Raw genomic sequence first — 26,187 nt, 5'->3', positions numbered from 1 at the left:
TTGTAAGAATGCATATTAAAGTGATAGTCGGTGATCACATGTTTAAAATTCCACACAGTTTTGAAAGTTTCAGGCGTGCATGAATTAATTATCTATTATTTACATCGACTCCGCTCGCCTGGGTAGTGTGATGATTACTGGGCGAGTTGGTCAGCCCGTCACTGACCTGTGCTGCTACTGTGACACACACACACACACACACACACACACATATATATATATATATATATATATATATATATATATATATATATATATATATATATATATATATATATATATATATATATATATATATATATATGTGTGTGTGTGTGTGTGTGTGTGTGTGTGTGTGTGTGTTTCAGTAGTCACATTCATACGGTCTTGTTATAGTCACACCTAACAATATACATACTCCTTATCAGAATCAACTCCCGTTTTCTTTGTATCTTGCCCTGCAGCCCGCAGCCCAGAGCCCACATCAGCCGGTGTTAAGGACGGATAATCCAGTGTCTGTGAATCGTCCAGTTTTTCGTCATCCTGGTGTCATCCTTGCCTGTACTTCAGCCAGTGACTCTGACATAACAGGGATTCATCGTGAGTATAAAGTGTGCTACTCTTAGGTAAAGCAAGGAAGATATTAGTATTTGTATTAGGCCTGGCTGCTGCACAGATCAGCCTGCTAGCCCACCTTCCTCCAAGGGTGGCAAGGGGTGTTATTTTTTTTCTGGTTCGGAATAGTGTTTTCAGTAATGTATATTTCATCGGATTACGTTTTTCAGCATCTTGTACATCGTTGTAAATACTTCCTTAATATTTTCAATGATATCAACAGACGACCATCGCTGTTAAGATGTCAACAGGCAGGATCCCGTTGCCAGCAGACTAGGTAAAGTAACTATTCCTATTCTAGTACTTGAAATGGTCCTATCATTATGTCATATTGCCTGTTTGTTTATATTATTAATGCTGAGAATGAATGCTGAATATCATTCTAGAGTAAGGAATATCACGTGCTGTAGTGCATACGATTTTGAGAGAGAAAACGGGAGGGGGAAACAAGCGATTAAATTATTTGCTTCTTGAGATCCCTTTACTCCCATTAATTTAGTGTCATGAATCTGTAGTCAGTCTATCCATCAATGAATAAACCTGGTCAAATGGATAACTCAACATAATATAGATGAATACTCGTAATATTAATGACAAAGACAGACGCCATGAAATATTAAGTGATTCATTCCATAGTGTCGCTTTGTCCGAACACGTGAGTGAAACATTCTCTCAAACATTCAATCACGACTTTATAAATTCATATCTTCGTTAGCTAGAATCAGGCTTAACAGGTAAAGTCACAAGTCTCAGGGCCATCCATTCAGGGCTCAAGAGACGGGTATGGACTCCACGGCAAGAGTTTAGAGATTGTTTGTAGCTCGGCTCGGATTGTGAAGGTAACGAGAGAAGGGAAGGAGTTGGTGGTTCGGTGGTTCGGTAATTGGGCAGAATGATGCTTCGTCTCTAGTCTTTCTTGCACTGATCTCACGTGTCGCCTCGGCCGTGTACTTGTGTACAGATTTTTTCGTCACTGCTATTATTGAGTAGTTTGTTTAGAAAGAGAGAGAGAGAGAGAGAGAGAGAGAGAGAGAGAGAGAGAGAGAGGCGTGGCGTGGCGTTGTGACAAATACCCTCGGCCTTTACAACTTTGTTTCATTCACGTGATTAATCGACTTGGTGGTTATCATTCATTCTTCCATCATTGCGTTTTGTCTGCAAATTGATACCTATTCCAACAAACACAAATATCGAATGATGGAAGAGTTCACATGCAAACAATGAAAATAATTCGTACTGCACTGTAGTGTGTGTGTGTGTGTGTGTGTGTGTGTGTGTGTGTGTGTGTGTGTGTGCGCGCGAGCCTGAATAGTACAATTTTGATAGTACCCAGTAGAGAAGGTAAACTACCCTTAGCAATACACATTAGACAATATAAAATTACTTTGACAGTGCGCATAAGACAGTCACATCCCCATTTATTCCTTCAGCATTTACCTCTACTTAAATAATGCACATTTATCTTCTACTGTGCAGAATATGTAAAACTCAACTGACATTTTGCTCCGGGAGAGAAGAAAACTGTTGTTAGCGTTCATTAGAGAGACAAAGAAAACAGCATCGGGACTAGAGTACGAGTGTCGCGTCCCGCCATCACTCATTCCTTCGTTGATAAAGCCGAGGCTGAGTCCCCGTGCAATGGACTGTCAGGATAGATATTGAGTATTCCATTGTCCCTGGCGGTGCGGTATTACATGTTTTTATTGCCAGTTATTATTACAAGTCCGTGGGCGTGTGGAGGGCGAGAGAAATACGAGACCAGACTCGCCAGGTAAACTTTTATCGTGAGTAATGATATATTTTGCCAGTAATTATTATTGCAGAACTGTGTCCTTTAAATGCAGTTTGGAGAAATGTAATGTTGTGGTGTTACGTATTCACCACGCAGGTACCAGCTCCATGACTCGAGGGAATAAAAAAATGTGTGAATTAATGCTCGTAATGTTAATATGAATGTTCCCGGCTCGGTATTTGGTCACGGAACGTATCGTCTAGAGGTTCGGGTGACCACCAGCCACATAGAACCGTAACTGGAGTAAGAATGATAACTTAAAAGCATGTAATGTTAATATTGAATGTTAATATTGAACCTATTTGGTTACATGATACAGCATCTAGAAATTTAGGCGAGTGTTAGTGAGATGGAACCGTTACTGGAAGCGATAACAAGAAAGTAGTGGTACATGTTCTGCTATATAGACACACACGGTGGTTTAGGCGTTAGGGTGGTGGTGGGGGTTAGCGGTTTGCAGTCACCACATACTGTTGATATACGTCTTTTCATTAAAGTGCAGTATACACTTTAGTTCAGTTGTGCGTGTGCAAACTCCATGTACATAAATTCTCTTCGGTGGGTTGTGCAGTTTCGTGTTTTTGTTGCCAATCATTACCTTGCCGGCGTGTGGCGTGCTGGGGGTGACGGTGGGGAGGGGGTGAAAGAGAGTTGGAGAGAGGAGGAGGGAGCGGGAGGGTCGTTCAGCATCCCGATCCCCGCCGGTCGTGTTGCTGCCGCCGTGTCGTTATTGTCTTGAGCGTAATGGAATGCTATTACTAGTCGTTGAGGTGGTTAATATTACAAAATACCTGGTCATTGTGCTCTCTCTCTCTCTCTCTCTCTCTCTCTCTCTCTCTCTCTCTCTCTCTCTCTCTCTCTCTCTCTCTCTCTCTCTCTCTCTCTCTCTCTCTCTCTTTGTACTTACTACCCACTTGTAATAGAAAAAGTAGAAAAAACTCCCTTTTCGAGTTGTTAGACGAAGAACCAAACAGCCAGAAGACCACCACTGCCGCCACTAGTTTTGTGAGGAGCCGAGTGTGCCGCGGTGACGAGGAGGGTGAATACAGATCAAAGGTTAGGTAATGGGTGTGTGGTGTATATTTTATGGAGCCTCTCAGCAAAGTAAATTAGAGTAAAGGTCAGTGAAGTAATTTAATGCATCATAATCATTACGTGTTGGGGTTAAAATTGTAATGCTAAGCTTGAAAACATCCCAGAAAAACAAGGAGCGGATATCGGTTGTTATGGTGATAGTTTTCGAACACAAAGTCGCGGCGTGTGTTGCGTGTCGGAGCCAGGCCAAGACTACGAGGAATATAAATGAAGGAAGATTTGAGCGTGCACACACACACACACACACACACACACACACAGGGTCATAATCAGCTTTACTAGTTATTGTTTACATCACCACTACACATTTCTGTTTACTTAATATTTTGTTCCTCTGGTTTCGAATCGAGTATTACAAGTCTGCTGTCGTTCCGGGAGATAATGTCACGTTGGGCGGCCTCACAGCAGCGGGGAAGGAAGAGAGGCGGTATTGAGTTTTGTAAGTGCTAGTGAGAGAGTACGAGTGTTCGTGTTCATGGTAACTGTGGTGTTAGTGTCAGTATTGATGTTCGTATTTAAATAGAGATGCACTTTTCTAGTACATTTGAGCTTAAAAGTCAGATTAAATTGAGGTCCAGTTTTGCTCTCCGTATACGTAATGATTTTCGCGGTGTTGGGACTGCCTCGTTTCATGGGATTTGAAAATTATAACTCACCTCCACCACTGACAACATCCCAGAATTTTGTGTTATATCTTTTCTCTTTCCACTGCTTCCTCGTCCCTCACGCAGCCACCTTGCACTGTTCACTTCTGGTACTCATGCTTCCCCATTCGCTGCTGCCATCCGAGCCTGCCCTGGCCGTCTCCCTCCCTCGAGGCAATATTAATTCTAGCTGTAATATGCATTTTTTTTTTCGTGTTCTGCCTTACGTTGTAAAAGAGTTTTTTTTTTCTTTTTATCTTTTGGCACTATTTGATTTTATTTGTTCTAGTTACTGCATGCATTACTTCTGAAAAAAAAATACATTAGAGTATGTTTTCATTCTTTCTATACGTGTTCTGAGTTTTTTTTTTTTTTTTTTGCATTTGTTTATTACCTATCTTTGTGTTTTGTATGAGGCGAAAGTAATGGGAAGCAAACAAAGGAACGACCGTCATAACACTGCGCCTCTCGCTGCAAATAGTGATGCAGAATAAAAGATACAAATTGTCCATGGTGCAGCACGCACGTACGCAGAGAGAGAGAGAGAGAGAGAGAGAGAGAGAGAGAGAGAGAGAGAGAGAGAGAGACAGACAGACAGACAGACAGACAGACAGACAGACAGAGAGACATTGACTGACGGGCTAACTATTTTCCCAAGTACTTTTGTGTTATTTAGCTTTATTTGTGCATCGAATCACCAACTAATGCACTTGGCTCACCAATTAAACATTTTGCAATCGTCCACTCTGGAACTCCACGGGAACACGTACTCGTATACATCATAACAATATAGCATCAACTTCTCGGTTTATCAAGCATTCCACTTTGCAATTCATCTCGCGTAGTTGTGTAGCTGCTGACAAATCGATGGAGTCCGACACTGGTTATGAGGTGCGATCAGTTCCAACGAGGCTTCTGTTCAATTTGGTGTTCAATTTAGTTAATATGAATGTGTGGCCTTCATATTGCGGGCGGGGCGTTCATCAGCGGGCCGTTATTGGCGCTTATGGCTCTGGGCTCTTTGCTCTGCTGTGACGCCTCTCCATCACGGGGCAGGAGGCCGGTGTTTATGTCGCCTCTCGGTGTTTGTTCTCGCCACTTACTCGTAACTCAAGGAGTAGGTCAAATAGTGCGTCATATAAACAAACCTACAGGTATATTATAATGTGAATTTTTTCTTGTTATTTGTTGATAGATAAAGGACAGGTAAAGAAGGAGTAAATTAAGAGGGTAAGAGGGTATCTTAAAGCGCGCGCGCACACACACACACACACACACACACACACACACACACACACACACACACACACACACACACACACACACACACACACACACACACACCGCCCCGGGTTCGAGTCCCGGGCGGCGAGCCAACTGGGCAAGCCTCTTAATGTATAGCCCCTGTTCACCTAGCAGTAAATAGGTACGAGATGTAACTCGAGGGGTTGTGGCCTCGCTTTCCCGGTGTGTGGAGTGTGTTGTGGTCTCAGTCCTACCCAAAGATCGGTCTATGAGCTCTGAGCTCGCTCCGTAATGGGGAAGACTGGCTCTGGTGAATTACACACACACACACACACACACACACACACACACACACACACACACACACACACACACACACACACACCGCGTAGTGTAGTGGTTAACACGCTCGACTCACAATCGAGTGGGCCTGGGTTCGAGTCCCGGGGCGGTGAGGCAAATGGGCAAGCCTCTTAATATGTAGCCCCTGTTTACCTAGCAGTAAATAGGTACGGGATGTAACTCGAGGGGTTGTGGCCTTGCTTTCCCGGTGTGTGGAATGTGTTGTGGTCTCAGTCCTAACCGAAGATCGGTCTGAAAGCTCTGAGCTCGCTCCGTAATGGGGAAGACTGGCTGGGTGACCAGCAGACGACCCTGGTGAATTACACACACACACACACACACACACACACACACACACACACACACACACACACACACACACACACACACTTTATATACAGTTCATTTCAGGCTCGTTAGCGCCGTCCTGTTTAGTGCCTGTGAGTAATGTGACCATCCTGTTTGTTTACGTGTGTTAATGGTGTGGCTCGTATTGGGTGTGGATGAGTCAGCTTGTTGCAAAATTCAGTATAGGGTTTATGAATTCAGCTTAAGAGTATGCAATGCGATGAACGTGCATGAAGAGGTGAAGCTTTGAATGAAACGAGAAAGGTGCGAGATTAGTAAGGGAAGGTTGTAGAATGTATTGAAGTACATCAGAACATAAAAACAATTTGGAATGTAGTGGGATCAATAATATGGTTTAATAGGTTTAAGTATTGGGATTTGTGGTAGGTATGCTGAGCCGGCCTGTGTGGTGCCCTGCATCTGCGTTGGATAGACTGAGGTACGTCAGTGTGTGGTGGGCAAGATGAGGCTAGTTATCTGTGTTAATGGCTCTGTGGTAGGCAGGAATGAGGTATATACGCAGGCTGAGGAAAGAGGAAAGGTTGAGATACAGACGGGCTGAGGCAGGCAAGCAGGCAAGCAGGCAGGCTGATATAGACATGCAGGAAGGCAAGTTGAAACAGGAAAAAGACAGGTAGACAGGCTGAGGCAAGCATGCAGGCAGGTAGGCAGGCTGGCTGAAGAAAGCAGGGAAGAGGAAATAAGCGGATGGACTGGCTGAAACAGGGAGGTAGTCAGTCTGGGGTCAGGCAGCCAGGCAACCATTCTGGTAGTCAGGCTAAGGCAAAGAAACAGGCTGAAGAAAGAGGCAAAATTATCGTAGGTAGGCTGGGGCAGACAGGCAGACATACAGACGGCCCGGCACGTGTCATTATTTCCCATTTGCCTGAGGTATTACTGTTTTTTTTTTTTTATTTGTCATGAAACATGGAAAATGTCAACATAGCAGAGTGCATGGCGTGTGCCTTCATCATATTAATGTGTATGGGATAAATTTTGGTGTGTTTTGAGTCTGGTGGTAAAAAAGAAAAAAGTTATTTTTATTCGTATTAAAAAATTTTACTGTCACGATATATATATATATATATATATATATATATATATATATATATATATATATATATATATATATATATATATATATATATATATATACACACACACACACACACACACACACACACACACACACACACACACACACACACACACACTATGTATTTGTTTATTTGTGATTATTCACGAAAATAATTCTCTGGGGCCTTGGTTCCCGTCAAAGTACTCTCAGGTTACGTAAATAAGATAGTTTTATTTCATTATATAACTATTTTGAAATACAGTGAGTGTCTATTATGGAGTTAATTAGGTGAGTGAGCGCATGAGAACGGTGCCCGGCATTCCTCATAACAGTAAATAATGAGGTCGTAAAAGAGCACAATGGAATATATAACTGCGTAGAAATATTGCCAAGTGTGGCTGTGCATTTTTCCATTCGTCCATAGGAACCGAATTATATTTTTGTGATGACTTTAAAATCTCGTCAACGTCCGTTAAGTTCTTTACCTCTGTAATAGAAGTGTCGGTATTGAGTAAGGTTGAACTTAATCGAGGTAAATGTGATATGTATATTACTAACTGAACTCTTTATGTCAGTCTGTGTTGGTTTGTCTGTCCGTGTGTTTGTATACTTTTTCCTTTTTTTTTTTTTTTTTTTTTTGCCGCTGTAAGAGTAAATATGTGAATACAACTAACACTTTCTAACGCAAATAGTTGGTAATCCAAACGGAAAAGCTGGAACGGTTAAACATTTTCGTCTAAACTTAAATTCCGCAGTATTCGTGAGGCAGAGCGGGGCTGTCCTGCTGGTCTGACCCCGGGCTGTGCTTCCCTTGCTCCACATTCTACCTTATCTCCAGTACTGTTGGCTGACCGCTGCACTATTTGTTTGGGTTAGTCTGTTTTTGTTTTCAGCGTTGGTGCATATAAACACTAAGCTTCTTGATAAGTCTCAACAAAGTAATCTGAATTTATTTATAGTCGTGAAACCCGAGAACATGAATAGTAATGGCATACTGTCTGACTACTGGAATCGTGTATCAAGTGGCAGTAAATTTTCTTGAAATATTTAGTACTCACAAAAAGAAATCACGTTATATTGATTTCTTGGCGTCAATCCAGTCCAGTGCACTGAGGAGCCCTGACTGACTACCAGCAGGCGAGCGTATTGCACAGGGGGGTTTCATGTGACCTCTGAAAGCCACAATTCATTCCCCTGAGGCCCGCACTGCACCTCCTGTGTCCAGGCCTAATTTGGTGATTTATTGCAGACAGTTCGTCCCCGAGGCCTATGGCAAAGAATTAGTTCATCAGACACTGACAGGAAACACGAGTCTCGAATTGCAAATTAAAATTAAAACGAGTATTATCAAGGTTTGGATACGCACGTTAGCATTTACACGATAGCATTATTTCTGGTGCTTTGTCGGCATGAGTGAACAAAAAAAAATCAAATAATAACCCTGACATTAAAATAATTCAGCATAAATTTTTGCACGCTATTAAATAGAAAGAATGGCGTTGCTTGTTCCGCTAAACGTCCATCATGTAATAATATTTTATCGTCCATATCAATAACCATAATACGAAAAAGCACACGACTGTCTTGGGCACGCCGGCACTGAAATGTATTAATCTGTTTCCTCTCAATTAAAACCGATGCTCATCATGTCATACACAAGCATTTGGAATTTTGCATTCATATTGACAATAACAATTTCTCGGCTTCTCGGGAATTGATCTGCAATCTAATGTTGGGTCTATGCCAAGCCACTGATGGCGCCGCCCCGCGGGGAGACACCCTCCTACAGTGCTGTCTGTATTCGCGTGATTTTCTATGTGTACCTTTATGCCTGTCTGTTTATATGGACCTTTATATATCATCCTTCCTGGCTCGAGTCAGTTTTTAGGAAGAAGTAGTGACATTCTCTCTCTCTCTCTCTCTCTCTCTCTCTCTCTCTCTCTCTCTCTCTCTCTCTCTCTCTCTCTCTCTCTCTCTCTCTCTCTCTCTCTCATAACTGATAGGAATAAGAGGAACAAAAATATTAATCCACCTATTAGTCTATATGTATATATAAGTGTGTGTATTTATATGTACATGTGTGTGTAAATGTATGTATTTATGTATTCATTTATTTATTCATAGATCAGACATCATAGACACATCAAGCCCAGGGGAGGGAGCGAGGCAGGGCAGGGTTGGTGGGTCAGGGAGGGAGAGGGTGAAATACTACGTCAGCGAGGCGGCGAACTACTATGAAAACACACTTCTTCGTGAAATGAATGCATAGGATCTCACCTTAAACTCTCCTCTCTGAATTAAAGCTACTCCCTTAACACTGAAAATAGCTTCCTTTTTATATGAGAACATAGGAAAATGAGGGAAGCTGCAAGAGGCTGTCATGCCTACACGTGGCAGTCCCTCTATGAGCAAAGCTGCCTTATTCCTTCGATCATCCCCTTCCATAAATTTGTCTAATTTTCTTTCAAAAACTCCTTATCGACACATCACCACAACATGATTACCGAGTCCGTTCCATTCATCAACCACTCTACATGTTAGAGAACCAGTTCCTTACCATTTTTTTTTTTTTGTAGAGATAGTGTGTGTGTGTGTGTGTGTGTGTGTGTGTGTGTGTGTGTGTGTGTGTGTGTGTGTGTGTGTGTGTGTGTGTGTGTGTGTGTGTGTGTGTGTGTGTGTGTGTGTGTGTGTGTGTGTGTGTGTGTGTGTGTATGTGTGTGTGTCGGAAGGCTTTCCTCTGCCATTGCTTTATAATTGTGAGTATATTGACAATGGTCTTCTAATTACGTTATCAGCAAAGTCAGTGCGTGTCATATGTTGTGAGCGGCATAATTGGAGCTCTGCTGATTAGAAGCTTCATTACTCCAAATGTTAAGGGGAATTGGAGAGGAGAGGAGTGGACATACAATTTCGTTGAGTAAATGAAGGGTATATATGCTCACTTTTGAAATACGTGCTTTGTAAGACTGTAATGCTGTAAAAATATATTAAAAAAGTGTTCCAGATCTAACAAGAAAACATTTACGACTATCGCTGTCAATAGTCGTTGTATTAGTAGTTTTATTGTTAGAACTCGAGATAGCACAATTAAAATAATGAATTTTAAGGATAATAGTACTAGAAGCAGTAGTAGTAGTAGCAGTCGATGGTGCACATATGAGAATGAAATACAAATTCACGTATGGAAACTAGAAAGAAGTACACCCTTTATCTTTGTTGTACACCAAAGACCGTTCATTAACTTTTTTTTGTTTTGTGGCTTGCTCTTCACATATTCTCTATCTCTCGTTTGTCAGCACAGAAGTAAATTAGTTAAATAGATACATAAATGAATGAATAAATACATAAATACATAACCTGAAGATAAATGAATAAATATGAATGAGAATAAATTTATGTTTCTAGTGGTGGCAGCAATTACCAGTGCATGATATAATAAAATGATGGAGTGTGCGCCACAGAAACGTGAACTGAGGCAGGGGTGAAAAATATTTGATGGGGTGACGGTGTTCTGAGGCAAAAGTAAAGGATGTGACTGAGTGGGAAGGGAAGACAATTAGTGCTTGAATCGGACGTGTGGAAAGGAAGGGCAAGGGTGAGCTGACACCAAGATTGCATGAAAGTAAAATGAAAGGTGTGCATGTAAGAAGAGGTAAAATGTGTGTCACGGCGGGGCAAAATGCGGGAAATCTGCGCGAAAGAGAGGGAGAGAAAGATGCAAGGCCAGCGGTGGGCGAGGAGGGCAGGTAAACTATGCATGGAAAGTGTTGTGGCTCCGAACTTTGCCGTCGTAACCTCCGCCCTGACAGGAAGTTTGGTGGAGACTGCGTGATCTGTGATACATGGAGAGCTAAGAGTAAACTTGCTCAATTTTGCATATTCGATTATGTAGTTTTTTTTCGTTTTTTTCTTTTTTCAGTTGCGTAATAATGTGAACAGAATGCGCTGGACAATAACATCATCATCATCATCACTATCGACAACACTACCATTATCACCACCACCACCACCGCCACTACCACCACCGCCACTACCACCACCACTACCACCACCACCACCACCACCACCACCAACAACAACAACAACAACAACAACAACAACAACAACAACAACAACAACAACACCACCACCACCACCACGAACAACAACAACAACAACAACAACAACAACAACAACAAAGCCACCATCACCAACAACAGCAATAATGACAACAACACGAACAACAATAATGATAAGAACAACACGATAAACGACGATAATGATGATAATAATGAAAAGTTAGTCATGTGCAATTGACGTGCAGTCGTAGGAATTGGCGCCAACAAAACACCACTGATTAAGATGTGTCGGCAACATTCTAGCGCCGAGTGACATCTCTGCAATGACCAAGTCCCTGTCAACTGCTGCGTTATTAATGACTTGCATGATTGCTGAATACGTAATGGTGAATCCCCTTCCACCTCTGATGCTGGAGGGGAGGAGCGTGGCGTGGGGAGGGGAGGACAGCAGGGTGATGAGGGTGAAAGATAGTGGTGATCTTGACCCCTTTGCTTATTAGAAGGTCAAAACATGTCCAGACAGGCTTTGTTCTCTGACCGTGAAGGAGGATAAAGCGAAATGCGTATTGATAGTGTTGTATTGGTAAGGAAATGTGAGTATGTGAATTGGTAAACAAGCAAGAATGTACACACACACACACACACACACACACACACACACACACACACACACACACTTTCGTCATGCATCCTTTCGAAACTCTAAACACGAGGCGCCACTCACGCTTGTAGGTGTCACAAATAACTTAATTCCTTGTGACCTTTACAAAGCTACACAGCGCATAAATAAACCAATAAATGAATAATAAATGGATCAAAGCAAAAATAGTCCAGCCACCGAGTGTAAACAAACTGAACTGTATTTTCATCTGAGCCTCGTGCTTCTCTTGTACCGTGGGCAGGGCGCCTCTCAAAGGTGCCTCGGTTAATATACATGCAAAAGGGCCCGCCCATCCCCGCCCGCGCGTATTGAAAAACTTGGTGAGTAATTAAAAAAGTCGTGGTAGTGGCAACCTACGAGAAGACTGCCAGGCGTTGCGAGGAAAGTTGGATATATTCTGAACAAGTCTGTCTCTTTGTCTGTCCCTTCTCCTGTCTGCATCTGCGTCTGTCTTTCTCTGTTTGATCTGATTGTCTGTATATATCTGTCTCTATCTCTTTGTCTTTCCGCTTCTGTTTGTCTGGTATTCCTCGTTATAATTATCAACTCTATTGAATTATAGAATTTCTAGGAACATATAGACAAGAATATATTCAATCGCTTTATCAACTTCCGAGTAATCCACAGTTTAGCTTCGTAATTTGCTTGTTAATTGGTTATAGTTATGAAAACCGTAAATGCTTTTCTATGCTTCGGCTGCGCGAGTGACAGTGAGAGTGAACCGGAAGTAAGTGAAGGAGAGGTGAGGTGGGGAGAAGGAAGGCAGGATAATGAGGACATACATCAGGAGGTGAGTGAGGAAAGATGAAATGAGTGGCAGCAATTTACAGTGGAAGGAAGGAAGGAAGGAAGGAAGGAGAGCAGGGTAAGAAAGGCATTTGTATGAAGTAAATGAAAGAGGGAGAAAGGTTAAGTTAGTAGCAAAATTATTATAGTCATCATTTACATTTCTTGGCCTTGAGAAGTTCCTTGTATCAGTAAAGTGGTCTCGTGTCTAGGCTCATTATAATGCTCATATATTTCCTTTTATTTGTTATTTTCATTACGGCTTTGTGTAACGTGAATATTGTTATGCTGCACTTACTACCTCTTCGTCTTGCTCATTTTCTCTATATCTCTCCTTCTCTCCTTCTCTACTTCATCTCCTCTTCTTTTCTACTTTATCTCCTCTACTTCTCTTCTCTCCTTACACTTATCCTTCACCCTAACTTCTCTTCCCGTTGCACACCTTTCAAGTTTCACTCCCCTTCTTCTCCTTCCCCTTCCTCTTCCTCCATTATTCGTCATTCTCTGTCTCCTCCCTTCCCCCTTCCTACTGTACCACCTCTCCATCTTCCTCCTCCATATCCTGCTCTCCATCGTGTTCCCCACACCACCACCACAACCACAACTACCTTCCTCCATCACAACACATTTCTCCCTTTAAACCTCCCTTTCCTTACCGTCCTTTATCCTCTGCCCTCTTCCCTTACCCCTCTCAGTTCCTTCCACCATAACGTAGGAAACCATCTCCCTCTTCCTCTCCCTCCCTCTCCTCCAACCTCTCTCTGCTCTTGTTGTGTATCATAACCTCGATGACAACGATCTATACTGGAAGTTGGCGGGGCATATTAAACTGTGCACGCTACGGGGGATGCAATTTGCCCGTTGTTGTTGCAAGAACTTGTATGCAAGGACGATGAACGAGGGGAGAGAGAGTGAGTGTGGGAGGGCAGGGAGGAAGTGAGAGGCGGCAGAGAGAGGAAAGGCAAGGGTCGTTGAGGTAGATGACAGGAAGGGAGAGGGATTGTGGGAAAAGAAATGGAGAGAGAGAGAGAGAGAGAGAGAGAGAGAGAGAGAGAGAGAGAGAGAGAGAGAGAGAGAGAGAGAGAGACAGAGACAGAGACAGACAGACAGATAGATAGATAGACTGTTTGTGTTTAACCCATTCAATACTGAGACGCATTTTTACCATGATTTTTGGGGTATGATAAGACGATTTTATTTGCATTATGAAGGGTCTTTGGAGGTCAAAAGATTAATGGCCAAAGTCTTTACCATTCTAATCCCGCACATACGTTTCTGAAGACATATAAAATTGCCAAATAAAAACCAGAAACGCGGCACGATACTGAGTTTTATTTACTCTTTGAAAATATGTACTTGAATGGGCCATACTGATAAGCTGAGGCAAAATTTTAAGGTACATGGGTTGCTTGTTCCTTGTCAGTGTTTCGTGGCTTGCATGTTGACTGAGTGTTCTTTTACTTTGACTTTCCGTGATTCATTATTTTATTTTCGTGACTTCATATTTTTTGCGGATTTATTTGCGTGTTATTAAGTTTGATGGGTTACATGCATTTTACACATACGCTCTCCTTTCCACAGACCCCCCTCACCCCCCTCACCTCTCTCTCTCTCTCTCTCTCTCTCTCTCTCTCTCTCTCTCTCTCTCTCTCTCTCTCTCTCTCTCTCTCTCTCTCTCTCTCTCTCTCTCTCTCTCTCTCTCTCTCTCTCTCTCTCTCTCTCTCTCACACACACACACACACACACACACACACACACACACACACACACACACACACATTCATATTCATACATCCTTCCCCTCTCCTACACAAGCCTACGTACACCGGACCCGGACAAAACCGAATCCGCTTATCATTGAATTCGAATAAGCTCAAACCACCACCACCACCACCACCACCACTGGCTCGTCATCTCTCTCTCTCTCTCTCTCTCTCTCTCTCTGGAATAAATAAAACAAAGCTCGCTGATTCACATTCGACCACTCGGGTTCATCCGCCTGATTCACGCGTCAATACACAACAGGTAATGAGCGCTCGCAGTTTCACCCCGCACACAAATTTACATCGAAACTGGTAGTGTAAATGATCAGCGAAACTAGGCTACGTAAATAAATGGATTGAATTACATATCACACTACACCATGCTAGTCGCTCGGTCGGTCTGTCGGTGTTGCTTTGCCTTGCCAGCGTCAGTGTGTGGGTGGCTGGTTGGCGTGCTGGTTGATTAGGGGCATGAAGGAGGAGGGGTAGTGTTGTGGCGTCAGGGCTTCGTTCAGATATCGTGTGTGTGTGTGTGTGTGTGTGTGTGTGTGTGTGTTTGCCGCTTTTGATTGAGGTGTTTTGTTTTCATCTGTGTAAGAAAAGTCGTGGTGTAATTCTCTCTCTCTCTCTCTCTCTCTCTCTCTCTCTCTCTCTCTCTCTCTCTCTCTCTCTCTCTCTCTCTCTCTCTCTCTCTCTCTCTCTCTCTCTCTCTCTCTCTCTCTCTCTCTCTCTCTCTCTCTCTCTCTCTCTCTCTCTCTCCCCCTCTCCCGTTTGGGTTGCTGTACAAGTTTTCTCTCGCTGCATCCATTAACCTTCTCTTATTTCTTATTTTATTTCCAACCAGGTAGATTGTCCACAGCTTCCTTCTCCTCTCCTCTCGACACTCTCAAACCAGCATTGTCACAGGTTTGGACGCAAATTGTATGTCAGCAGTATTGGAGATCATTAATTTTGTTAGTGCCTTTGCTGTAATGTTTTGATTTGATGGAGAGTTGGCTCAAGTTCTAACAAAGCACCTTCATTGTTAGAGATAGAAGTTACACACGTGAGGCTTTCTTTTTTCGTATTCGGAGTGATGTTCGAGGCTGCAGAGAACAAATAGGTGTTTTCTGTCTTCAACGTGTTATTACTGGAAAGGTTATTTGATATTTTACCTCAACACAAACTGTAAAGGAAAAGATCAGATTTAACAGATAAAAAAGAAAGGATTGCGAAACTTGTCGTACCTTGTAATCAAAGTAGAGATCGTGGATTCAGACTCAAATTATGCAGTTGTCGAATGAGTGAGTCACTTTGAAAGGAAAAAAAAAAAACTAACATTCTAAGAAACATAATTGAACATAAAGCATAATAGAAAGATAAAGAGGAAACAAAGCAAATAATAATTATGGGTTACATTTACAAATTATAAGCATCTATTTTTTTTTTTTTAGTGAAAACAACCAGTAAGGAGAAGAAAATCCGCATTCACATGAGCACACACTAAAAGATACAAGTACCAAGATCCTAACCATAACTCAATAAAGCAAAACAAAAATTATAATAAGGATAAAATAAATAGATAAAGAAATAAAGAAATAAAAAAAAATGTAAAAACCAGAAAGAAGTCAAATATCCATCATATCCCTTGCACAAATAGATAAAGACCCATTATCTGTAAGCAGCCAAGACTCAATAACTCCATCACCATATTTCCATCACCTCTCCACCCCATTGCACACCCATCCTCCACCGCCACCAGGCCCTGACCCTCTTAATAAAAAAGTAGGCTGAGAAAAGGTGCGTAAAAAAAAGGTCTACACATGAATCACCGAGGGCAGGGTATCCAGGCCTATTTAAATTGAAAGGCGAAGTGATTTACCGACATTGTATAGACACATCTTCCCCTACGACCGGTGAATATTGTATTAGACCGAAGACAAGTCCCATAAATCATTAAAAAAAAAAAATAGGAATAGGTATATAACACCCATTAATAACTCCTCTCTCTCTCTCTCTCTCTCTCTCTCTCTCTCTCTCTCTCTCTCTCTCTCTCTCTCTCTCTCTCTCTCTCTCTCTCTGCGACACCCCATTCCTTTCAGCCTCGTCATTTTTATTTTCGTTGCTGGTTCCTCTCCCTTCCTCTCGCTCATCCTTTGTTTTCACACACACACACACACACACACACACACACACACACACACACACACACACACACACACACACACACACACACACACACACACACACTTTCACACAAAAGCATACTAAATTGGACTAAACTAAAACCAAATAAGAAATATATTCGGAGAAATTGCTTAAAAAAAAAAAAATTGAGAAATAAAAAAAACTCGGAAGCTTCTTTGTCAATCACCGTCACGTGACATTATTGACGAGAGAGAGAGAGAGAGAGAGAGAGAGAGAGAGAGAGAGAGAGAGAGAGAGAGAGAGGGAGAGAGAGGGAGAGCGTTGGTGGTGTGAGGGTAAAGAATAACAAATTCCTAACTGCATATGAAGGGTATTGTTCTGTTGTGTTGGAAGGGGTCAGGTGGAATGGATGGCGGAGTGAGAGCGAGGCGTGGAGGAGAGTGGATGGCGGCGGGCAGGAGGCAGGAAGTGGATAGTGATGCCTGATGGTGATGAATATGATGAATGGATGGCGTAAGGAAAGCGCTGGGATGGTGGGGTTGGTGATGGACGGATGGAAGGAAGAGAATTGACAGAAGGTATCGGTGAATGGAAGATAGTGACGGTGGAGGAGGTGGTGGTGATTGTGGTGGTGGTGGTGGTATCGTGCTCAACATTATCTCACTTCCGGTTGTATAATTCATGCCGATTTTTCCTTAATAGGAGAAGAATAGATTGTGTTTCGGTTTCCGATAGAAGCTCATCTGACTCTTTTTATGGAGGCGGCAGCTTAAACCGCTTGGCTGAGGGCGTGTGCCGGGCGGGGCGAGGCGTGGGGGTGGTGGTGGAGAGGGAGGGAAATGGGTTTAATGTGTCGCATCATATATGATTAATGGATTGGGAATCATGTTTTTATATTATGTTATGCTCAAATGTTATATCATTATTAAATACGTAAAGCCCGATTTGGCTGAAACAGATACGATGACCTGTAATGCATTATACAAAATGTTTTCCGAGTTAACCCTATAGTTGCAACAATTGGCCTTGCATCAGTCGGGCGAAATGAAAGTATAAATGACCACAGTATCAGTAACCCGGGAATATACATTACACTTATCATTCACGATCATAAATGGATGCGATCAAGCGGAAAAATGGATAAACACTTCACATCCATACAAAATTATCTTTACTAAAATGCAAACAATCTGCTTTGCGTTGCCTCGTGTTTGTGTGGGGAAGGGCGGCGCAGCGGCTCACGCACCAAGGTCGTAAAGGGAGCCAAAGACTTCGCCTCATTGTGCGTGTGCGTGTGCGTGTGCGCGTGCGCGTGCGTGTGCGCGCGTCCCAGCCGTGGATAGTTTGGTTTGCGTTGCACTTTGCATGGGAATCTCTCCTTTATAACAAGACTCCATGATTTGATTTTAAACTTTTATTTCTTTGCTGTATGTGTGTCTTTTTTTAATCTCTTTTCCCCCTAACTGGCGAAACAGAGGACACACGAACAATTACACAGAGATGAAGAGAGCCACGCACAGGAAGCATGCCAGAGTTAGCGTACTGTTACAATGCCCCTCCCCTGGGCAGCTAAGAAAATAACCCAGCAAATATAATAATAAGGAAACACAGACACCGACGACTTGGCATACACATTCTCACACCTAATCCACATGACCAACACACCACATAGAAGGACGCGATCGCCAAAAGTCACATGACGCGTCATTTCGGTAAAGGTAACCTAGGTGACTAAGCGTCCCACCGCACCGTCCTGTGTTGTTGTGCCGCTCAGCAGACAAAGGGTTGCATTGCTCGTCCTTAGTCCCTGCTTTGTCCGCTGATCCGACGTCGTCATGTGTTGCATTATGCATTATGCGTCCTGCTTCGCGATATCTGTCTATCTATTTATATCTAGTTATCTGTATCTATTTGTATATCTATCAATCAATCAATCTATATCTATCTATCTATCTATCTATCTGTCTATCTATCTATCTATCTATCTATCTATCTATCAATCATATATATATATATATATATATATATATATATATATATATATATATATATATATATATATATATATATATATATATATATATATATATGTTTTTTCTATGTAGGAGAAAATGCCAGCCAAGGGTAACACGAATGTTATAAAAAGGCCCTCTTGAGTTCTGGTTCTCTAAAAGATAAATAGGGATTAGCCAAAATCAGGGACCAAATGCCTTGATACCTCCCTCTTAAAAGAAGACGGAAATACAGAAGGAGGTAGTGAGTTCCAGGGTTTACCAGTGAAAGGTATGAATGATTGAGAATACTAGGTTAACTCTGGCGTTAGAGTGTTGGGCAGAATAGAGATGAGAGGAAGAAGAAAGCCTTGTGCAACGAGGCCGCAAGAGGGGAGGCATACAGTTAGCAAGATCAGTAGAACAGTTAGCATGGAAACAACGATAAAAGATAGAAAGAAATGCAACATTTCGGCGGTGTGAAAGAGGCTGAAAGTAGTCATATCTATCTACATATATATATATATATATATATATATATATATATATATATATATATATATATATATATATATATATATATATAATGGTGAATTTGATATTCCTCATTTCCTTGATTATCTTGGGACTTTTCAAAACATCTTATTTTTCTTAAACTAATTTTTTTCTCTTTTCCTTCAGCTTTTTCTTCACTCCCACGTTCTTTCTCATTTTACCTCTGCACCCTCACCTTCCTTTCTCACTTTTCCTCCCTCCTCTCCCTTTCCTTCTCCCTCTCCAGTCCCTCCTACCTTTCTGGGGCCATTAGCATGCTAATTAATTTCACCCACGCAGGAACGGAAAGGTATTCACATAAATCATCATAAATACCACACCGTGTTCGTGTATCAGTCGGGAAGGAAAAGGAAGGGGAAAAAATTGCGAAACTGACTCATGGCGGTATTTTTTTTTTTATATATATTACAGCTTCACTTAGTATGTTTGCATTTCTATTTTGATATTTTAGTCGAAAGTATAACTGTCTCAAACTGCTTTTTATTTCATGCCTATAGATCGACTTATGAACTGATTTTCCTTTTAAGAGTTCTGTAAATACCGAGAACTGAGATTTGATACCTTTCTTTGTGTGAAGCATGACCTAAAATCTGATGTGGTTTTATTGGGTGAATGTTCGTATATCCTTTACGATTTCACTCTTACAATTGATCGAAGGTTTTATTAGATTGGTTTGTATTTGTTGTAGCAAAAGAAACACGAAGAGGAGACGAATAACGGAAAAAAAAATGACATGAATGAATGAAAGAAGAAAGGAGAGAGAAGGAAAAAAATAAAAGGGGAAGGAATAATCTAAGGAAAACAGAAAACAAATTAAGAAAGAACCAATAAATGAAGAAAGAAGGTAGAAATGAATGATGAAAGAAGAAACGAAGAACGAGTGTTGTAATTGATCAGGGTTTTCATGAGATAGGAGCATATTTTTCCCGCAGTAAAGACGCAAATAAGACTGATAAGCAAGGAAGCTATTTGAAAACTCAGGCAATAACCCTCAGAGGGAGAGCAGCGGGGTGGTAAGTTGTTCGTGGTAACGGAATTATTATCGTGGATCAGCAATCAGCCGGGCACGCTCGATAACTTTATTAGTCCACGCTGCATGATGGTGGCGGAGGCAGATAATTTACTCTACGAGGGGAGGAATCTCAAGGGCATAACCAGATTACGTGTTAATTAATGACAGCTTGAGTACCTGTCTGAGACCCTGACCGCCCTTTGTTGTCGAGCCCCGCGCATTAAACCTTAGTTATGCTTGTAGTTACACGCAAGGCAGGGCGACGGATGAGGGGATTTGCTCTATTAGTTTGTCTGTTTTAAGAGTTATAATTTTTTCTTACTCATTGGTGAAACGAAGAGCAAGTTTACATTACTCAAAAAGTTTCGATTGATTATTTTACTCTTTGAACACGTGACCTTCAAAACAGATGTCAGTGTCTGGAAGAAAGATGGAAAGAAAAGAAAAATAAGCATTATCGTGATACGTGGTTGTAACATTCTATCATCTCGTATATTTGGGTTTTTTCAGTTAAGTTAAACATGGTACTTTGAATATTCTGGCAGATTTGTTGTCTTTTCTCGAACAAGGAATGATAAATGTCAGAATAATAAAGTTCTTCGACGCGACATCTTAACGAGCACGTCAGTAACATAAGATAAAGCTGTCTAGAGATTGTGTTCAGTTCATCATTTATGTCGTATTACAGATGAGACCAATCCCAAAGTCTCATAAATACAAATCACTATGAAATACAGAAATACTGAAAAGAAAAAGAAAAAAAAAAAATCAGTAAACTTGTGACGGAACATATAAGGGTGGAAGAGATGAACTGAATAAAGAATATGGATGAGAAAAACAAAAAACAAAACAAAAAAGGGTCAGTGATAATGGAATACGGAAACACTTGGCAAGCAAAAAATGAAATGGATTATGGAGAGAGAGAGAGAGAGAGAGAGAGAGAGAGAGAGAGAGAGAGAGAGAGAGAGAGAGAGAGAGAGAATTGAAAAAAAAAAAAATTACATCCCACCTATTAAAAAATAAAAAAAATGGTAAAAAGAAATTTCCTTCAACACACACACACACACACACACACACACACACACACACACACACACACGAAATAAAGTGGATAACAAAAAGATCAGTGTAAATTGGACAAGGAGAATCAGAGTCGCACTTGTGAGAGGAGGAGGAGGAGGAGGAGGAGGAGGAGGAGGAGGAAGAAGGAATGTATTAAAGAAAGGTGGTGGAGATGCTGAGTGAGGGAGAGTGAGGGAGACTGAGAGAGGTTGCTACTTATCGATTGAGGATTTGAGGGTCGCCTCGAGTGTCCCTGGGGAAGCAAGACGGGTGAGAAGAGAGGAGAGAAGGACAGCGAGGGAAGGAGAGTGACGAGTGATGAGTGATGAGGAGAGGAAGGAAAGGAAAGGGAAGGGAGGAAGGAAGGGAAGGGAAGGGAAGGAAGGAAGGAGAGAGGAAATGGACCGGGGAGAAGAGAAGAGGAGAGGGAGTTGAATAATTGGAGGTATATTTGTCTTACCTGTATGTGCTGTGAGTCATGTGATGGTGGCTCTCTCTCTCTCTCTCTCTCTCTCTCTCTCTCTCTCTCTCTCTCTCTCTCTCTCTCTCTCTCTCTCTCAAGCAAGGATCCTGTCACTGAATTGTAAGGGTGTGATTGATGCAGGTGACTCAGTTAAGAGCCTCACATCAGGATTTCTCTTTGTGAATGTGAGATTAGTATACGTTGAAGGCGAAAAGGAATAATCTGCTTTCTTTTTTTTTCTTCCTTTTTTTTTCTGTGTGTGTGTGTGTGTGTGTGTGTGTGTGTGTGTGTGTGTGTGTGTGTGTGTGTGTGTGTGTGTATGTGTGTGTGTGTATGTATTTTTGTCTATTCTTGTTCTAAAACTGTCACTTTTTTGTGTTAGTCGCTTTTCTATGTTACTTTGTTTGTTACTGCGTTTGTGTATGTGTGTGTGTGTGTGTGTGTGTGTGTGTGTGTGTGTGTGTGTGTGTGTGTGTGTGTGTGTGTGTGTGTGTGTTAATTATTCTCTCTCTCTCTCTCTCTCTCTCTCTCTCTCTCTCTCTCTCTCTCTCTCTCTCTCTCTCTCTCTCTCTCTCTCTCTCTCTCTCTCTCTCTCTCTCTCTCTCTCTCTCTCCCTCCCTCTGTATTGGACATCTCATGACAGCGTTTTTTTGTTTTGTTAATTACTAATTACGTCGTGACTTACGAGTTTTTAAGAACTTTATATTACGAACTGGTCGGGCTCTCTCTCTCTCTCTCTCTCTCTCTCTCTCTCTCTCTCTCTCTCTCTCTCTCTCTCTCTCTCTCTCTATCTGGTCTTTAATCAATGACATTTTTCCTTTATTTGCAAAGCTTATACTCTTTTAGTACCAGATTTTTGTATACATTCATTTATTTATTTATTTTTTTTCAGTTTTACGTTTTTCATTTTTTGTCCGTCATTGAAGTTTTTGTCCCTTTTGAAGTTGTTTGTGCCATATGTTAACCACGATTCTTTTTCTCCATTTTTGAAACCCATCCTAATTAATCCTAATAGCATTCATTCATCCTCACCTTTTTTTTTCTCTCCCTTTCTAGTTCACACTTTCATTAATTCGTTTCTCATTTTCTTCATTAACGCTGAATTTTATATTATTCTTAAAACCTTACTAGTTTATTTTTATTTCCTTCAAACTTTTTCCTTCTCTTCCTCCTCCTCCTCCTCCTCCTCCTCCTCCTCCTCCTCCTCCTCCTCCTCCTCCTCCTTTTATTCATTTAATATCCATCCCCTTCTCTTCTCTAATCTATCCTTTCCTTTCCTTCCATCTCTCTTTCCCTTCGTATCTCTCATTCAGCTCATGTGTTATGGGTTAAATGAAATATGGGGAGACAAGAAGGGAAGGATAGATTAGTGGAGAAACAGGGAGGATGATAGAATTGAAGAGGAGGAGGAGGAGGAGGAGGAGGAGGAGATAGAGGATATAGTTTACTTATTATGGTATTATGGGTCAGCGGTATATTGTCGTGTTATTATGTAAATCAATTTGTCTTGGTAGTGTAGACGAGCAGGCCGAGAAGAGAAGGAAGGGAACTCCGACGCTCTTCTCAGTATACCAAATATGTAATGATAACCTTCAGTCTTTAGGTAAAAAGTAACAATAATTTTTCACGTCCTCATTGGCTATCAGGTATTGGTTCCTGCGTGTATTATTCTCTTGATTTTTTTTGTACTTTCATCATCTTTATTTTTCAACCCTCTTCAGTACTGGGATATATGTTTGCCGTGATGTTTTGGGTATGATTAGACGATTTTATTTGCATTAGGAAGGGGCAAAGGAGGTCAGCAGGTTAATGGTCAGTCTTTATTGTCTTAATATACACATAAGGTCCTGAAGCTGTATAAAATCACCCAAATAGTAAGCAGAATGAATATGAAAATGCGTCATTGTACTGAAGAGGTTAATAATTCATAGTCGTGTCTTGTTAATACGAGTATATTTCGTATTTTCGGGTTTTGCATCTTCCTCGATTTTCTCTCGCTTCAATATTACTTTCCCACGCACTAACTGCATTTTTTTTTTTATACTATTTAAAGTTTTCTCTCATGCATTGTCTTAGGCATTTCATGTGTCAAACTTTACACTCTTATATCCAATCCTTGTATCGTTTATTTCCCAACATTCCTAGGCATTGCATTAACTCCGGATTACCTCGTGTATATCCTAAGTTTATTCCCACAGTGTATAATTAACCTGGAATGGAGCGCATTCACTAACTTTTCCACCTCTTACCTCAGCTACTTTTCACAAACTTTGACTGTAAGTTTGAGGAGTATTTTTCATGACTTTAGTGGAAGCTTAACAGGGACTTTGCATCATTAATAGGAAAAAAACAGCCATGAGAACCCGCCCAATCATCCCTATAACTTCTGAGAATAGTCCCAGTGAGATGTCTCGGCGCTTAAGAATACAAGCTAGTGTTATCCTGTTGTGTCTCACTCTCTCTTGCTCCTTAAATTCGCTCAGTCGTCCTCGCTAACTCGTCCGCCTTCTTCGTCCTGCCGCTCAGCTCAGACGCATCGCCTAAGCTCCTCCAAAGCTCCTCACCTCAGCCCCGCACACAACTAATGGCGCGGCTCTGTTGGGTCAGGGCTGTTACTTAAGTTGATGCGCGTGCTTGAGGAGACCTGCCGCCTGGAGAACACGAAGCCCCAACATTCCCACTAACAGGCTTCTTCAGGATATAATGGAGTTAAAATTCCGCGTCTTTAATTTTATTCTACTATTTTTAAGCCTCCTCATCCCTCGTCCCCTGTTGTCTAGAATCCGTCAAACAAGCTTCCTTCATTCTTCCATTTCTCCTTTGTGCACCTGAGGCTACTGATAGCCTCTGCGTTGCACCTGCGTTAGTGTCCTGCCTTTTGAATTAAAAGGTTCGGACCAAGTACCCTGCGAGACAGTGCTTGGACCAATGCACCTTAAGAGGGTGTACAGCTAAATCAGTCCCGAAGGTCTCTTTTAGTGGCGGAGCTGCAACGTGACTGTGCCATGTAAGTGTGCTTCTTACGGTGAGGATGGGCAGGCTGGAGACACATAGCTGGGTGAAGAAAGAGAGAATAAAAAGACTAAAAAAGAATTACGTTGTTTTATAAGGAAATAATAACCATAAAATGCAGATCGTATAGAAATTAGAGAAAAATGTTACACCAGGAAGTGTGATTGCCAAGGAAAGACTCATGTTTGCCTCTATAAACGCCACTTGACCATCCAGCTCTCTACAGACACCTTCCACGCTGCAGACATCGCCACGATCTCCCAAGATAACGCGTATTCAGAGCTTCCTGTATCTAGAGCAATGAAAGTCTAATAAATGTGATGAGTCTTCTATAAGCTTTCCATTGAGCAACGCAGCGCAGGAAAATGAAGGGATGGATGCCGGACGCTATCTTGATGAGGTCAGTTCAGCTCATGTGCTCAGGTCGTTTCTTGATAAGAGTGGATCAGCTCGTGATCCATCCCGAGCTGCGCCACTAATGAAGGAAAGGTCATTCAAGAGCTAAGTGAAGGGAGATTGCCCTCCTCCATTCCCCCGGCTATCGATACCACCTCCACCACCACGTTCAAGAATTATATGTGACTTAAAGAAGAGAGAGAGAGAGAGAGAGAGAGAGAGAGAGAGAGAGAGAGAGAGAGAGATCCGGGATAATGAATTGGAGTGAATACACAAAAAGTGAAGCGCAAGATGGCGTTTCCATATTGCATCGTCTTATGTGAACTTCAGAAACAAGATGGACGCAAGAGTCTTCTTTTGTGACGCGTCAGAGAAACGTAATCATGTTTGGTGAGGAGGAGCGACAGGCAACCCGACAGAACGCGCGGTATTGCTTCCTCATGCACGTTCGATTCCGGTTGACAAGCAGCAGGAGGCCAGTGTCTTCCCTGACGGAAATGTTGTGCTCAGCGGGTGGCGGGCGGCACACAGCGGCGCCTCTCCCTCACTCCCCTCCTTCCAACTCTGACGTCGTAATCGGATCAGACTCGGCAAGAATGAGAAAGCTGAGAAAGAGCTTACGTCCAGTGGAGAAAACGGGGGAACTTGGATGTTGCTCTTTAAGCCACTCAAACTAATGATAGCGTTTTTATCTGAAGAATTTAGTTGCCTTGCTTCCAGGAGAGCTCTGCTGCGGGGAAGCGACGGGAAAGCCATGTTCGCTCGTATCATTTACATCGATGACATATTGATAGAGTGTTGGAGGGGATTCTCCGAAGACGCTGAAAGTCCAATATCCTTCAGTCTTGTTGCCTCTGAAATGGTCGAACGGAAGCCATCACAAATGCTGAAAGGTGAGAGGAGAAGAATCTAACACTGCAGGATTCGATAGTGGTAAAAAAGGAGGGTTCGGTCCAGTAGAAAAATGTGTAGTGGTAAAATGTAGCAGAAAAAGAAGCGGGGAAAAAGCTGCTCAGAAAAAAAAAAAAAAAGTAGCTGTGCGTCTCTCAGCAGGAGCTCTCCGCCACGCCTTCAGAATCACCAGGGCGCAGGAGGCGGTGAGGGCGTGAGGAACTAGTCAATTTAGAGGCGTGGAATGAGGTCGTTAGGGTGCGCTATGATGG

The 26,187-nt window shown here is 42.0% G+C and overlaps 1 long non-coding RNA gene across 1 annotated transcript in view; it reads left to right on the top strand.

The window, feature by feature from the left end:
• Window positions 1-445: 445 nt before the first annotated feature.
• Window positions 446-26,187, top strand: part of LOC123520339 — a 49,783-nt gene continuing 24,041 nt past the window's right edge. The window contains exons 1-2 of the long non-coding RNA XR_006679238.1: window positions 446-579; window positions 818-871. This is a non-coding gene — a long non-coding RNA (uncharacterized LOC123520339). The remainder of the gene's footprint in view (window positions 580-817; window positions 872-26,187) is intronic.

The sequence above is a fragment of the Portunus trituberculatus genome, chromosome 46 (genome assembly GCF_017591435.1).
Source record: "Portunus trituberculatus isolate SZX2019 chromosome 46, ASM1759143v1, whole genome shotgun sequence".
NCBI lineage: Eukaryota > Metazoa > Arthropoda > Malacostraca > Decapoda > Portunidae > Portunus > Portunus trituberculatus.
This window is presented reverse-complemented; position numbering and strand designations above follow the sequence as displayed.